At 34.1% G+C, this 13,539-nt stretch overlaps 1 long non-coding RNA gene and 1 pseudogene across 1 annotated transcript; one reads left to right on the forward strand and one right to left on the reverse strand.

The window, feature by feature from the left end:
- Positions 1-1,630: 1,630 nt before the first annotated feature.
- On the forward strand, positions 1,631-7,474 carry LOC127148408 (uncharacterized). The gene is made up of 2 exons (XR_007819396.1): positions 1,631-1,960; positions 6,431-7,474. It is a non-coding gene; the product is annotated as an uncharacterized LOC127148408 (long non-coding RNA).
- Positions 7,475-8,082: 608 nt separating this feature from the next.
- Positions 8,083-10,030, reverse strand: LOC103501293 (pentatricopeptide repeat-containing protein At1g08070, chloroplastic-like; annotated as a pseudogene).
- Between the last annotated feature and the right edge of the window lie 3,509 nt (positions 10,031-13,539).

Here is a 13,539-nt window from a genome sequence, read left to right on the forward strand (position 1 = left end):
AGGTTCTTTTGTATCATGCATTTCGCAGAATAATCAAATTACCTACTTTTTCCTCTGTTTTCATGCAACAAGACTTCATTATTTTACTTAAAAGGCTACAATAACTTGTTCTTCCAAGTTCCTAAAAAAGACTTAAGCTTCTCTAAGATCCAAGGTTTATACACCTCCTATCCCAGATATAGAACAATTGAAAGCTCAGCCTAAAATTCAAGACATGGGACAAAATGAGAATACTCTGGCTAAGCAAAAGCTAGATGATTTGGAAGAAAGGTTGCGAGCAACTGAAGAGACTGACATTTATAGAAATATAGATGCAACAAAATTGTGTTTGGTGCGAGCCTTGATAATTCCAACAAAGTTTACAGTTCCTGAATTTGATAAATATGATGGATCATTGTGTCCAAGGAGTCATCTTGTAATGTACTATAAAAAAAATGGCAGCGCATATTGGTAATGATAAATTGTTGATCCGTTGCTTCCAAGATAGTTTGACTAGTCCAACTACTCGATGGTATATTCAATTACATAATGTATACATTCATGTTTGGAAGGACTTTGCTGATGCATTTATAAAGCAATACAATCATAATATTGATAGGGATCCAAATCGTTTAGACTTGCAATGGAGAAGAAGAAGAGTTCAAAAAGCTTCAAAGAATATGTTCAACGATAGAGAGACAAGGTCGTCGAGGTTCAGCCACCGTTAACTGACAAAGAAATGACATCTATGTTTATGAATACTTTTCGGGCTCCATTCTATGATCAAATGATTGGTAATGGAACAACCAATTTTTCTGACATTATTGTTATTGGTGAGAGAGTTGAATCTGGGATAAAGCATGAGAGGATAGCAGAGGCTACAATTGAATATGGTGGAATAAAGATAAACAACATCTAAGAAGAAAGAATGAGAGGTTCATGCAATTGGTTTTCCTAATTGAAGAAAGCACAAATTGATATTTGGCCAGAGAAAACATGAGCAAAATTTTCTGTCATATCTAAGTTGTCATACCCCATCCTGGAGTACCTCCTCACTAACCCAAGATGTGACGTGAAGCTGACCGACATTTGTACATATGGAAAAGTAAACAACGTCGGCCTAAGTTTTAAAAAAGAAAAACCAATACATTTTTATACATATTTATGCTGAATCACAATTTATACATATGGCGATGCAAAAAAACGTCGACATAGATTTTTTTACAAACTTATGTCCACACAAAATTTATACATATGACGACACAAAAAAAAAAAGTCGCTAAATGTTTTAAAAAAACAAAAGTCACACATTTTTTACCTATTTATACATATGTCGACACAAAAAACGGTGGCATTAACTAAAAACAAAAAAAAAAAAAATCATACAATTTTTTACATATTTATGCCGACAGAAGACTAATATCAATGACAATAGAAAAAAAATGTCTGCATAAAGTTAATAAAAAAAAACCCATGCTTTTTTTTTACATAATTATGCCAACGCAAAATTTATACATATAACGACACAAAAAATGTCGGCATAAATTTTAAAAACTAAAAGCTCATACATTTTAGCATATTTATAATGCCGATAAAATATTTATATATATGCCAGTGCAAAACAAAAAAAAAAAAGTCAGCATAAGCTTTAAAAAACATCGTCATAAAGCCCCCCCCCCCCCCCCCCCCCCCCGACGATTTTCCCCCTTTCTCACACAGATCGGCTGACACCTTCCCCCATGCGATTTCACTCCTTTTTCCCACAGTGATATCATTGCCCCTTCTCCCACAGTCGTTGCCACTCCCCTTCTCCCATAGTCGCGCCCCACTTTCTCCTACAGTCGCCGTACACAGCCGCCCCCTACGATTTCCCCTCCTTGTGCCCAACTCCCCTCTCGTCGCAGTAGCTCTCCTGACGGTGCCCTTGTCTTCTCACCGTAATCGTCGTCGATGCTATCCTTCGTACGCTCGCCAAAGTTTGGTAAATCTTTTATTTTCAATAAGTTTGGTAAATCTAACTCTCATTCTATTGATTTGAAACAAAGATGTAATATATTCTTATTGTCTAATTCCTTGTAAAATAATTTGAAACCAAAGTTTATCTCATTCTCTATAGGGCTTAAATTTGGTAGTGTGATTATTATGTTCATTTATTTATTTGATTAACTTTACTACCATGTTAATTAAAAATAAATTTTTTAGGTTTGATAGTTTGATTTGTTATAAGTTGATGTACAACCAACATCTAATTCAATGTTTTTTCAAAAAGAAATGTCGTAATTAGTTTTTAGAGACAATGCACAATTGAGGGAGGAATTGATTAAAACTTGAAGTACATGGAGAAATTAAGATCCGGGGTTGTAAGAGAGTACTTTTGATGGCCAAGTATGTGCATTTTAGCGTAGTTAGGAACTTATATCAAATCTAATAAGTATTATATATGTGAATTGCTATGACTATTATGGTAGCCAAGTATGAGTATTTTAGTGTATTTAGGAACTTAACTAGTTGTGTGGTTATTTTGTAGTTATGATAGCCAGTTTGTCTTGCTTATTTGTAGTTTGAAATGTTGGTTCATTATGTGGGACTTAAAGACACGTTTATAACTTTTATGTGCTATTTTCTTTCTTGGCCACTTGGTGCTACTTATTTTGTCTCTTCATGTTGCCATTTTTGTCATTTTTTGTTACCATTTTGTCATTTTTGTTGTCATCTGTCATTTCTGTTGTCATTTGTCATTTTGGTTGCTACTCATTATTTTGTCACTTTATGTTGCCACTTTGTCATTTTTGTTGCTACTTTTTTACTTTGTAACATTGTCACATATATTTTGTTTCTTATTTCGAGTTATACGTGTGATCTCGAACATTGAATTTTTTTTAAGATTGGGAGAATATTTTGAAATGACTGCTTATTTTGGTGTAACCCATCTCACCTATTTAGGGTTACAATATCTTTTGGTTAGGTGAATGAAACTTTTTCTTTTTTTGGTATAGAAGACTTATGAAAAGTTAGAATGACAAGCTTTGGCTTAGGGAATGATGTATGTGACATTTGTGAAAACTTAGCAATCCTTAAATGTATGCATACTACTAATATTACATTGTTGAATTGAATATTTGTTTTATTTTTATAATAGAAGCTTATTTTTGTTGTATTTGTTCTTCGATTGATTTAATTGTTGATTAATTATTGTTCGTGCATAATGAGGTATTATGGAAAAAATCGCTTATTTATATATAAAATTGTAAACTACTTATACCAATGAAAACAACATCGGCAAACATATGTTTTTTACCATATTTTGAAGAACGATTATGCCGACAAAACATGTATTTTCGTTAAGACAACTTATATGCCAACGAAACATTTTTCATTGCTAAAAATGCATTATGTCGACGAAATTGTGTTGCGTCAGCAAAACTTGTAAGCTAACACAAGAATATACGTCAAGAAAAAGGTACTTATGCCAACGAAATTAAATTTCGTCGACAAGAACTTCTCCCAACACAAATACAGTGACGTTCTTGTCGATGCAAAAAAAATGTGTTGGCATAACTTAGGGCAATGTTTCTTGGACTTTGTCCGATGTTTTTTTCCATCGGTAAAAGTGAAAATTCTAGTGGTCCAAGGTTTCCGTTGGAATTTTTAGCCCCATGACCACCTTTTCCAAGATAAAGTTATGCGTAGCTCCCCTATCGATCAACACCATAAATTCTCGTTCCCTTATTTCACCTTTTATTTTGTATGGTTTTGGGAGAACTAAGGCCGACCATCGAATTCAATGACAAATTCGTTATTTCTATATTGATTCCTCATCCCCATTGTCTTCGGCTTCCTCTACCACCTTATGAGTTCCTCACTTAAGTCTTCTCCTTCTTGAACAACAATGATTTTTAATTCTCGTCTTTTGCAATGGTACCCTAAACTAAATTTCTCGTCACACATGAAACATAATCCCTTTTCCTTTTTAATCCTAATTTCGTTGTCAATCATTCGACGGTATGGTTGAGATATCGATTTTTTCGTACCAAAACTGTGAGGAGTGATCATTGTGGATGACGAAGACGAAATTCAGTTAGGGTTAATTGTAATCATTCTTGAGGTTGCAACTCTCTTTGTTCCTTTTGACCCAATTTGATTACATAACCCATTTAACCCACTACCCTGCATTTTATATGTCAAGCTACGGTTTTTGCACATTCTCTTTAATTGGATTGTTTGGTATCTTCTATCACTTGGACCATTAGCATCTTAGCTTTTAGGCCCACTAGGATTAGTTTACGAATCTTACTGTGGATCTCTTCCTCCAGGCACATACAAATATACTTTATAGGGCTGCATCACTCATGTCGTTAAGGCCGGTCGAAAATTGCTCAAACTGTCAACCATCTTCCCTCACGGGAGTCTCTTGCTGCAATTTCATCAATCTCGCGTGCTTATCTCTTTAATCGGACGACTTAAATCTTGCCCACATAAGTTATCTTTGTTTATCATCCTTCTACTAACACCAATCCAACACTTATCCTTCTAAGTAAAGGACCGATGCATCCAACCTATCTCTCTCTGTCAATCTATTCACCACAAAATAGCGTTCCACACAATGTAGCCATCCATCCATGTTTTCTTCTTCTTCTCCTTTAAATATTGGTACCTCCAATTTTCATAGTCTCATGTCGAAAAAGGGTATCTCTCGATGATTTGGTGCATAAGGTACTCTGATTTCTTCGTCCACAACCGAGTTAGTTTTTCGTTCACCTTTTTCTCCATAAATTTGTTCTTCATACATTATTCCCTTTCGTTTGTCTGTGATAGTTCTTTCACTTGATGTAGATCCTTTCGATGCACTTCCCATCACCCCCAACCCTTGCACCAACAATTTCAAATCCTCACTCAATTTTGACAGACTATCCTCAATAATTTTGTTCTATCATTGTCCTTCGAATCTCTACTTCTGCAAATTGTGTTTCCATCTTCCTTTCGAATGCTAACTTTCGTTCTTGCTTGCAGGAACCTTACTGCTACTCTACCTTCCATCTCAACCATCCCTATGGTTACTCCCACTAGACTTGCTTCTAGTTCGATCACCCTAGCTTCCATCTTACCAACCATTCCAGAAACGATGACTCTGATACCAAAATTATCAGACCTCAACCTCAATTTTATTTATCAATAGTCGGGAAGGATTTGGGAGCTCTCCAATCTCTTCACACTTTTCTATTGAGAATTCTACACCAAAATATTTTAGGAAAAAGACACCCTCCCCTTACCATTCAGATACCTGAATAGGAAAATACTTGAAATTACCACTTCTAGATACCTAAATAGAATACTTGGCCCCACTCTAACAAACACATACATAAAGGCCCACAGAATTGGAATTACCAACTAACTCTCAACCATTCTTTCTTCTTCCCGCTTTTATTTGTACGTGAATACATCTTTACTATGGGGTCTATCATCATTCTAATCCAAATGAGCATCAAAATCTGAAAGTAACATAATATGAATTTCAAGTTGTGAAAAGTGTGAAAGAAAAAAAAAATACTCAACTAATCTCTTTCCTACCGAATCTGAATTGGTGAGAATTTAAAAGGTATGGACTAATCATTTCAAAATACATGTCAAAATATAAGAAAATTGGTTTTACACCTACAATTGTTTTAAAAAATCATCCAAGACCAAGTGTTTTAACAAGCAGTTAACCATTTAGTAAAAGGCGAAAGGGCAGTTAGCCATTTCGTGAAATATTTGAAGGACCTGATTTTTCTTTTCTGTTTTTTTTTTTTTTTTTTTTTTTATTGCACAATTACTTGACCTAAACTAGAATATTAGTGCAATCTACACACACATACACACACAAAACTACACAACAAACCACTCACAGTTCACATACGGGGAAACACTATATTTATAAACAAACATATTCACCATAATATTCTGCAATTAAAAGTTCAATTATCATGAGTCATGACCTTTAGATTCTAACTCAAAATGTTAGTCTGTTTATTGGTACCCATTATAAAATACATATGGGGTCAAAAACCAACCCACAATAAATTTTAGCATTGTTTGTCCCCTTTTGCAAGCAACTGAGATGGTCATCTTTTGCCAATAACTTTGTGGACAATTTCTTTACTTGCTCACTCAACTCCTCATGCTTAATAGCTCACAAAAAGTAAATAATAATCTAATGGAAATAATAGCATCATATTCTTGATACTATTGTCCCACCTACGTAGTAATGACTATGTAGTCAAATAGCTTGGTTGGAAGAGAGACTAGTAAATACTTACTATGAGAAAGATGTCCAGCCCTAGATTTCACAAAAATCAATAATAAAAAATGGAACAAATATGAGAGTTGATCTCCACATGCTAGAAAAAAATTACATAATTTCTTCCAATCTTCTATGAAACTAAGTCAAACTAAAACCCATTTATTTCTGCAGGGAGGTGAATGTAGACAGAAGAAGATTGTGCATCAAAAAGAACACAGAACCATGAATTCTATAAATAAGTACCTCAAGTTGGTTCACTTTGCGAATCCAATAAAGCTATACACCCGTGAGAGAGATGTTCAGCCCTAGATGGCTAGATTTCACATCATTTGACACCAAATGCTTGAGCGTATGTCTGATTAAACTCTTCACCGCTCTTCAATAGGCAAAGACTGGATTTTATTCAAGAACACCATAAATAAAAAGGAAAAACAAAACAAAAACAATGATTCACTCAAATAGATTGATTCGGTTTTCTAGGATTCTTTTGAAGCAGAATAAAAAGGCAACTATCACGAATTTGACTAGCATTTAACATTAGAAGCAATAGGAGCAGAAACTTTACAACGGCGTTCTTGGAGCACTACATACAGGAGAGAAATTAAGGGTTTTTTGTTGCAGTGCAGAAAGTAAGAGAGAATTTCGAAAGGAGTGGGCTTTATAGACATTAAGGATGATGTATAATTGCTCGTTGTTCTTGAAGACTTCGGCAAATGAGTCAGTATCAATCAGCATTGAGGATGGTCATGGGCCCATGACAGCAGAATGCTTCCATCTTGGAGGCTCGCATTGTCGTTGGAGATGAAGGCGATGCAGTCAACCATGTTGAGGATGAGGCTAGAATTTTGTTTGCAGTAGAGACAATGGAGGAAACGACAGCCAAGGCAACCATAATGAAGAGACTAAGAGAAGCTTGCCATTTCCAAGGGGAAAGAGAGAGTGAAATGAAAAGGGAAATGCCAATGGGGAAAGGAGAAGGAGAAGCGGGGAAATGCGTAACAAGGAGAAGAGGCTGGGTAAAGGGCTTCACGCAAAATTAAAATTAAATGAGAGGAAAATGTAAATTTCAACTAGCGCCTAAATTTTCTACATTTTTTCAATAGCTGTTTTTTTTTCCTTTTTTGGTAACCAAGTGCTATTGTTGTTGTAGTGTCTGTTTGCAACCAATAAGACTGATAAATCCCCTAACTAATTACCGATACACTCTTCATAACATTCCTATCATTATGGATATTGATATAGTGATCTGACTTTTCACCCTAGACTCGAGATTGGCATGAGATGCAAGTTATCTATGAATATTGATTGGAGAAAACATGATAATTAGAAGAGTCTGAACACAACTTTCTGTACCTGATATCATTTGTATATCTTAGACATTTGAGATACCCAAAAGCACCCTAAATTCTAGTATGTGCTAATACAAGATACAATATCAAAACTCTATGTTTGAGAATCCCATAACATCAGTTAACACAACAAAAATTTGCGTGTAGGCTGCTGTGTAGAGGAAATAAATAAGAATTTACCAAAATTTCTTGTCGTAGTGATGAATTAGACTAGGAGCAAAGTCTTGCTTCTTCCCAACATCATTGACACAACCGATGATCATCTAGTGCAAAGCATAGCGCCAACAACATTAAAAATCAAACATCGAAACTCTGCGCATTAGGTGTGAGAAGAAAAATGAAACAAGGTTAGGTGTGAGAAGAAAAATGAAATAAAGAAAAGTAATCAGATAAACTCAAATAGTTAGATGAGGTTCAATGAGGACGAACTTAAGAATGACCAGGAAGAATGTATTGGACAACAATTCAGAAAAGTGAAAACAAAATGAAAGATTGAGAGAGTTTTATTTCTGAAAATAACAATAGCTTCAAAGACTGCAATCAATAAATATTAGTTAGCTAGATTAGTTCGGCACTATGAACATAGCTGAGGTTAAATTAAATATTAGTTGAAACAGCTGCAGCTACATAAGACACCATCTCAGACACTCAAAAGGCATTTCCATGTGGTGGTTCTCATGATCACTGTTGGAGTTCATGATATTTGGTTCATACCCAAATGATCTTAACAATTTCATCAATCCCTTTAAGACTCCATAGATCTACTCCTTTCATCCAAGGAATAAAACTCAACAACGCTATCGTTCACCTCAATCAAGCTACATCCGCCAATTTTTTGGATTCGGTATCCCTCATTAAAATCTTCAACCGTGTAACATCTTTCCATCTACCAAGATCTCCATAAATATTTGATAGCAAGACATAGTTTGCAGGGTTTTTGGGTTCAAGCAAAATAAGTTTTTGTAAATCCTGCATGCACCTAGTAGAGCAGCCCAGATGACAGCATCTGCTTCCATAGGCATCCTCTTCACAAAATCAATTGCTCGGTCCAAAAGACCTGCTCGGCCAAATAGATCAACCATACAACCATAATGCTCAGATTAGGCGTAATTGAGTACTCATTGACCATTGAGTTGAAATAAGAGGTGCCTTCTTCAACTAACCCAAGATGGGTACAGGAGCACAACACCCCAATGAAGGTGATTCCATCTGGTTTTTCGCCATTGATCTTCACCCGGTGAAACAAAGTTAATGCATCTGCCCCACATCCATGAGTTGCCAAGCCACAAATCATAGAGTCAGATCTTTTAAATCCATGCTTTCAAAAACTTCCATTGCATTCTCTATCAATGTGTTTCCAACATAAATGCTTCCTTTAAACCCGATTGTCGCAGCCTATACATGCACCCACTTTCCCAAGTCAAGAGCTCCTAATCTTGCACAAGCAGATAGAACAGTGACAAGGGTGGCATCATTGGGAACAACAAGGCCATCTATTAGCATCCGTTTGAAACAACGCAATACTTCAAAGAAACGCTCATTATGAGCATATCCTCCGATCAATCCATTCCAGGAGAAAACATTCCGCTCAGGCATCTCCTCAAACAGCTGCTCACAAGCCTCAACATCCCCATTATTTGCATAACCATTCAGCATTGTATTCCAAGACATCGTAGTATGGCATTGTATCAAACAGCTTTTTGGCAGCTTTCATATCCTCTATTTCGATATAACCAGACACCATAATGTTCCACAACACAACATCACGTTCTGGTGCTAAGTCAAAAAGTCTTCGAGCAAGGGCCACACCATTACACAAAATGTAGCCACTAATCATGGAAGTCCAAGAAACTATATTTCTCTCAAGCATTCCAACAAACACCTAGTACGCAGACGCCCTCCCACCAGAGTACACATCGATCAGCGTAGTAGCCACAAATTGGTTCCCTTCAAACCCTCCCTTAATCTGTATCTCTTCACCTTCCACAAATGCTCTTCGCACAAGATTTGAGGACAAGAGGGAGTGTGAAGCAGTTGGGTCTCACGCCCATGCTCTTCACTTTCCCAAACAAGAAAACCACTTCCAAAGCTCCACATTTGGGTCGAGAAAATGATTGAACAGATGGCGGGCATGAGTCATTTGCTTCAGACCAACCCATGAAGTTACCACATTTGTAGCTACATATCCATTGTGTTGAAATCCATGGGTAATAATCTGCACTTGAAGCAGCGCAACTGTCTTACATGTAACATAGAAATGAAGTGTTCTTCAAGACCCAGCGAGGATGCCTGTGTTGAATATAATAATAGCTTCGCTATCTTTATCGAAAGAAGAATCTTAATTCAGATATTCGGTTAGTTTCATCGGAGTAGAATGTCTTTGCTGTTGCTCGTGGAGAAGTCACAAAAAATACCTCATTTCAAAAATGGAAACATTTTATTTTGAAAAATTTTCATAAATACAAGGAAAACTTTCGTAATTATAAGAAAAACGGTAAATTATTTAGTATAACAATTTCATTAAGCCAAATTATTCATTAAAAATTTCTTATGTGTCTTCACTATTTTATAACTATCTTTCAAATATGATAGTTCTTCTTTTTTTATCTTTTACTATCATCGTTTTCGAGTCATTCAACTCGTCTTTTATATATTTTTCATCTTGATCATTCTTTGTCTTTTTCATAATTTTCGACAACGTTCGCTCTCATATCGATCTTCTTCGATAACATCGTTTCCCTTCTTATCATCTTGGACAATTAAGACCGTCTATTGCTCTATAATATCGTTTTAGTGATTTTGGTTTCGATGAGTATTCTAAATATTATTTTTTCTTTGAACTATTTAGTTGATTATAAAATTTCATTCAGAATTATATATTTTGACGTCAAGATAGAATGTTTTGGAATATGTGGGTATTACTATAAGACATCTTGTATTTGGTTATGAAGATCGTTGAAGATTTTGATGATTGTTTACGTCGATTTAAGAATTTATATTTCAGTATGAATATCGTTTTTGTTTTTTTGTTGTTTGTAAGAATTTAAAGTTTTTTTTTTTTTTTTTTGTTTTGAACTTTTAAGAATCACTGTAAGAATTGTGTATTTCATTATGAAGATCGATAGTTTGAAGTTTTTCATGGTAATTTTCATTGAATTACTTGATTGTTTACCTTTATCAACATTATTGTTTACCAATATATAGATGACCATTTTGCTATACGAACAAGGTTGTTCATCTTTATGAACACGAAAATTTTCAATATTTTGTATGATCAGCATCTTTAATCGATCATGTATCTAAGTCAATACGATGGTTTAAACGGTTAGTGTCTTTAAATGATCGCCCATTGTTGTTAAACGGTCGTTTATTGTATTTATTAACTTCTTTGCACGATTATTTTTTTTATTTTTTGCATTGTGTTTATTTTTATTGTTTAGTACATTTTATTCTCTTATTCTGTGATATATATCTATCTAATTCTTCCTTTCACCATTAAATACTTAATTATATTTATCTAATTCTTCCTTTCACCATTAAATACTTAATTATACTTTTTTTTTTAGATTAGAATGTCTATTTCTATTGTTGTTTTTTTAGTTTGCATTGTCCGAAATTTTGGTAGATATGCGAGTCAGCTTTAATTCATTGGTTGCTTTGACATGTGCACAACTTGAATTGGATGAATCAGTAGAATTATCTATTTTACTTGATTTTGGTAAAACAAATGTTCAAATTGTGGTGTCAATAAAGAAAGACAATGATGTTGCTTGGTATTTAGCTTTTACTAAAGATGCAACTAGTAGACATCTACTAATTGCCTATGTAAGTGTTAATTGTTTGAGAATGTCTTCTTCATCTAGTAGTGTACGGGAGAATGTTGATATATCATTGAATATAGGTTCTTTTTCTTCTGTTTCAAATGATGAAGTTATAAGATGTTGGGGTTGATGTCCTAAATCTCGTGGTCTTTTAGTTTGTAATTGTATATATTATACAAACTTTTTATTTATCTATTAAAATAAAGTGTTTTATTTTATTTGACATTTAATAAACTAACATCCATGGTTATCTTTTGTAAACTAAACATGTATGTGGAGACATACAAGTGGATCATGTTGAAGTGATAACCTAAATGGTTTCTGGTAAATGGATAAGGCTGGATACCTTATCCTGATGACACTACGAACACGACCTGCTTTGTAGTTGTTACAATTGTTCTAAAGTGCTACAAATGATTTGATCCTAATCATTCATGTCGAGACATTAGAGCGAGGGTATTCTATACAAAGAGTTTGTATAAGACAAGACCATGAAATGAATAGTCTCTCTTATTAACACCGTTACTAGTTGAGACTACATTTCACCAGGATGACTATAGATGACTTGACCTAAATCTTGAGTGAGTTGTGAACTCCTGCCTATGAAGGCGATCCTTTGATTTGCATGGATGAGAGTGGCATATGTAGTTGACTCAATATGCTTACCATTTTGGGGATTCGTTTGATTGGGGAGCTGGGAACACAGCTACACAAGAAGGAATTCACTCATTCTCTATAAATAGAGTAAGTAGAGAAATTACTCTCTTAAAGGCTGATTCCAGGGCTTGAACAATGTGGCGCCACACCCTCTCTTGACCTGAGAGAAGTTCAGTTATAGTAGGACTATAATTATTGTTCATTAGAGGAATCAGTGGTACTTAAGAAGTTAGATGTAATTATAGGGGCAAAACGGTAATTTTTGGCCTAGATATACTTACGAGCAATTTGTGAAGGGTCATTGCACTGTTGATTGGTTATATCTAATGGACACAAAAATATATCTACAGTAAGAAGAGTACAACTATTAGTCTTTAGTGGAATGACTAATAGTTAATGAATAGAGATTAATTTAATTAAAGAGTTTAATTAATTAATCCCATTTCATGGGAGCTTCAATTTGTAGGTCCATAAGGTCCCCTTGTTAGCTCAATAAGGATAAATGAGAATCAAATTTATTTTGGTTTAATTTGGATTGTTCAAATTGATTAAAGAGAATAAATTGTATATGATACAATTAATATAATGTATTTGATACATTATAATGTAAAGTTTTTATGAGAGAAGTTAATATTTGAATATGATTCAAATAATAATAATAATATGAATAAGATTCATAAATAAATTATAAGTTAAAATTAATATGGATTCGATTCATATTAGAACTATAGATTATATGAGAGATCTAAACCATTGGTTATATTATATATGATATAATATAAAGTTTATATTATTTGAGATATAATATAGATTAATTAAATTTATATTATTTTTATTTTTTTATTTTAATTAATACTTTTTAAAAATAAATAAATAGGGAGTTATTCTACGTGGGAAAGAGGGAGAAAGTTATTTCTCCATATCAATATCAATGGTTAAGATTTGATATAAAAGTAAAAGAGAGATTATTTTTAGTGCTCTCTCTTATCGATCTCTCTGCATTTTTCAAAAGAAACATAATTCTCTCAAATACTTTTCCCTCACCAAAATTACAGAAGCTCCACACCTCTCTGTTAGATTCTTTTCTTGAGAATAACGAGGAAGGCTTCATGGTGTTCTGAAAGCTTGGAAAAAGAGTTGTTTAAGGTTCTACAAAATGGTTAGTTTCTTTACCCTTTTTCCTTCATAGAAGCATGCTTAGGTTTGAGTTTGTTTTTCTTTGAATTTATTGATTTTACAAATTAAATTTCACTTGCACGGCGTTCATACGCTTCTGCTTTGGGAATTTCATTCCTTCATAAGAGACATCTCTTATTATTCTGATTTGAAGGAAAAATGTTTATTTGAAAGTAAAGAAGTGCTTCCAAAGTATTTTTGCATAATAGCAGTGAAGACCAACTTTCAATTTAGGACTACAATATCAAATTTGAGGTCTCTTGATAGATATCTGCAA

Source organism: Cucumis melo, chromosome 3, assembly GCF_025177605.1.
Source record: "Cucumis melo cultivar AY chromosome 3, USDA_Cmelo_AY_1.0, whole genome shotgun sequence".
In the NCBI taxonomy this organism is placed as follows: Eukaryota; Viridiplantae; Streptophyta; class Magnoliopsida; order Cucurbitales; family Cucurbitaceae; genus Cucumis; species Cucumis melo.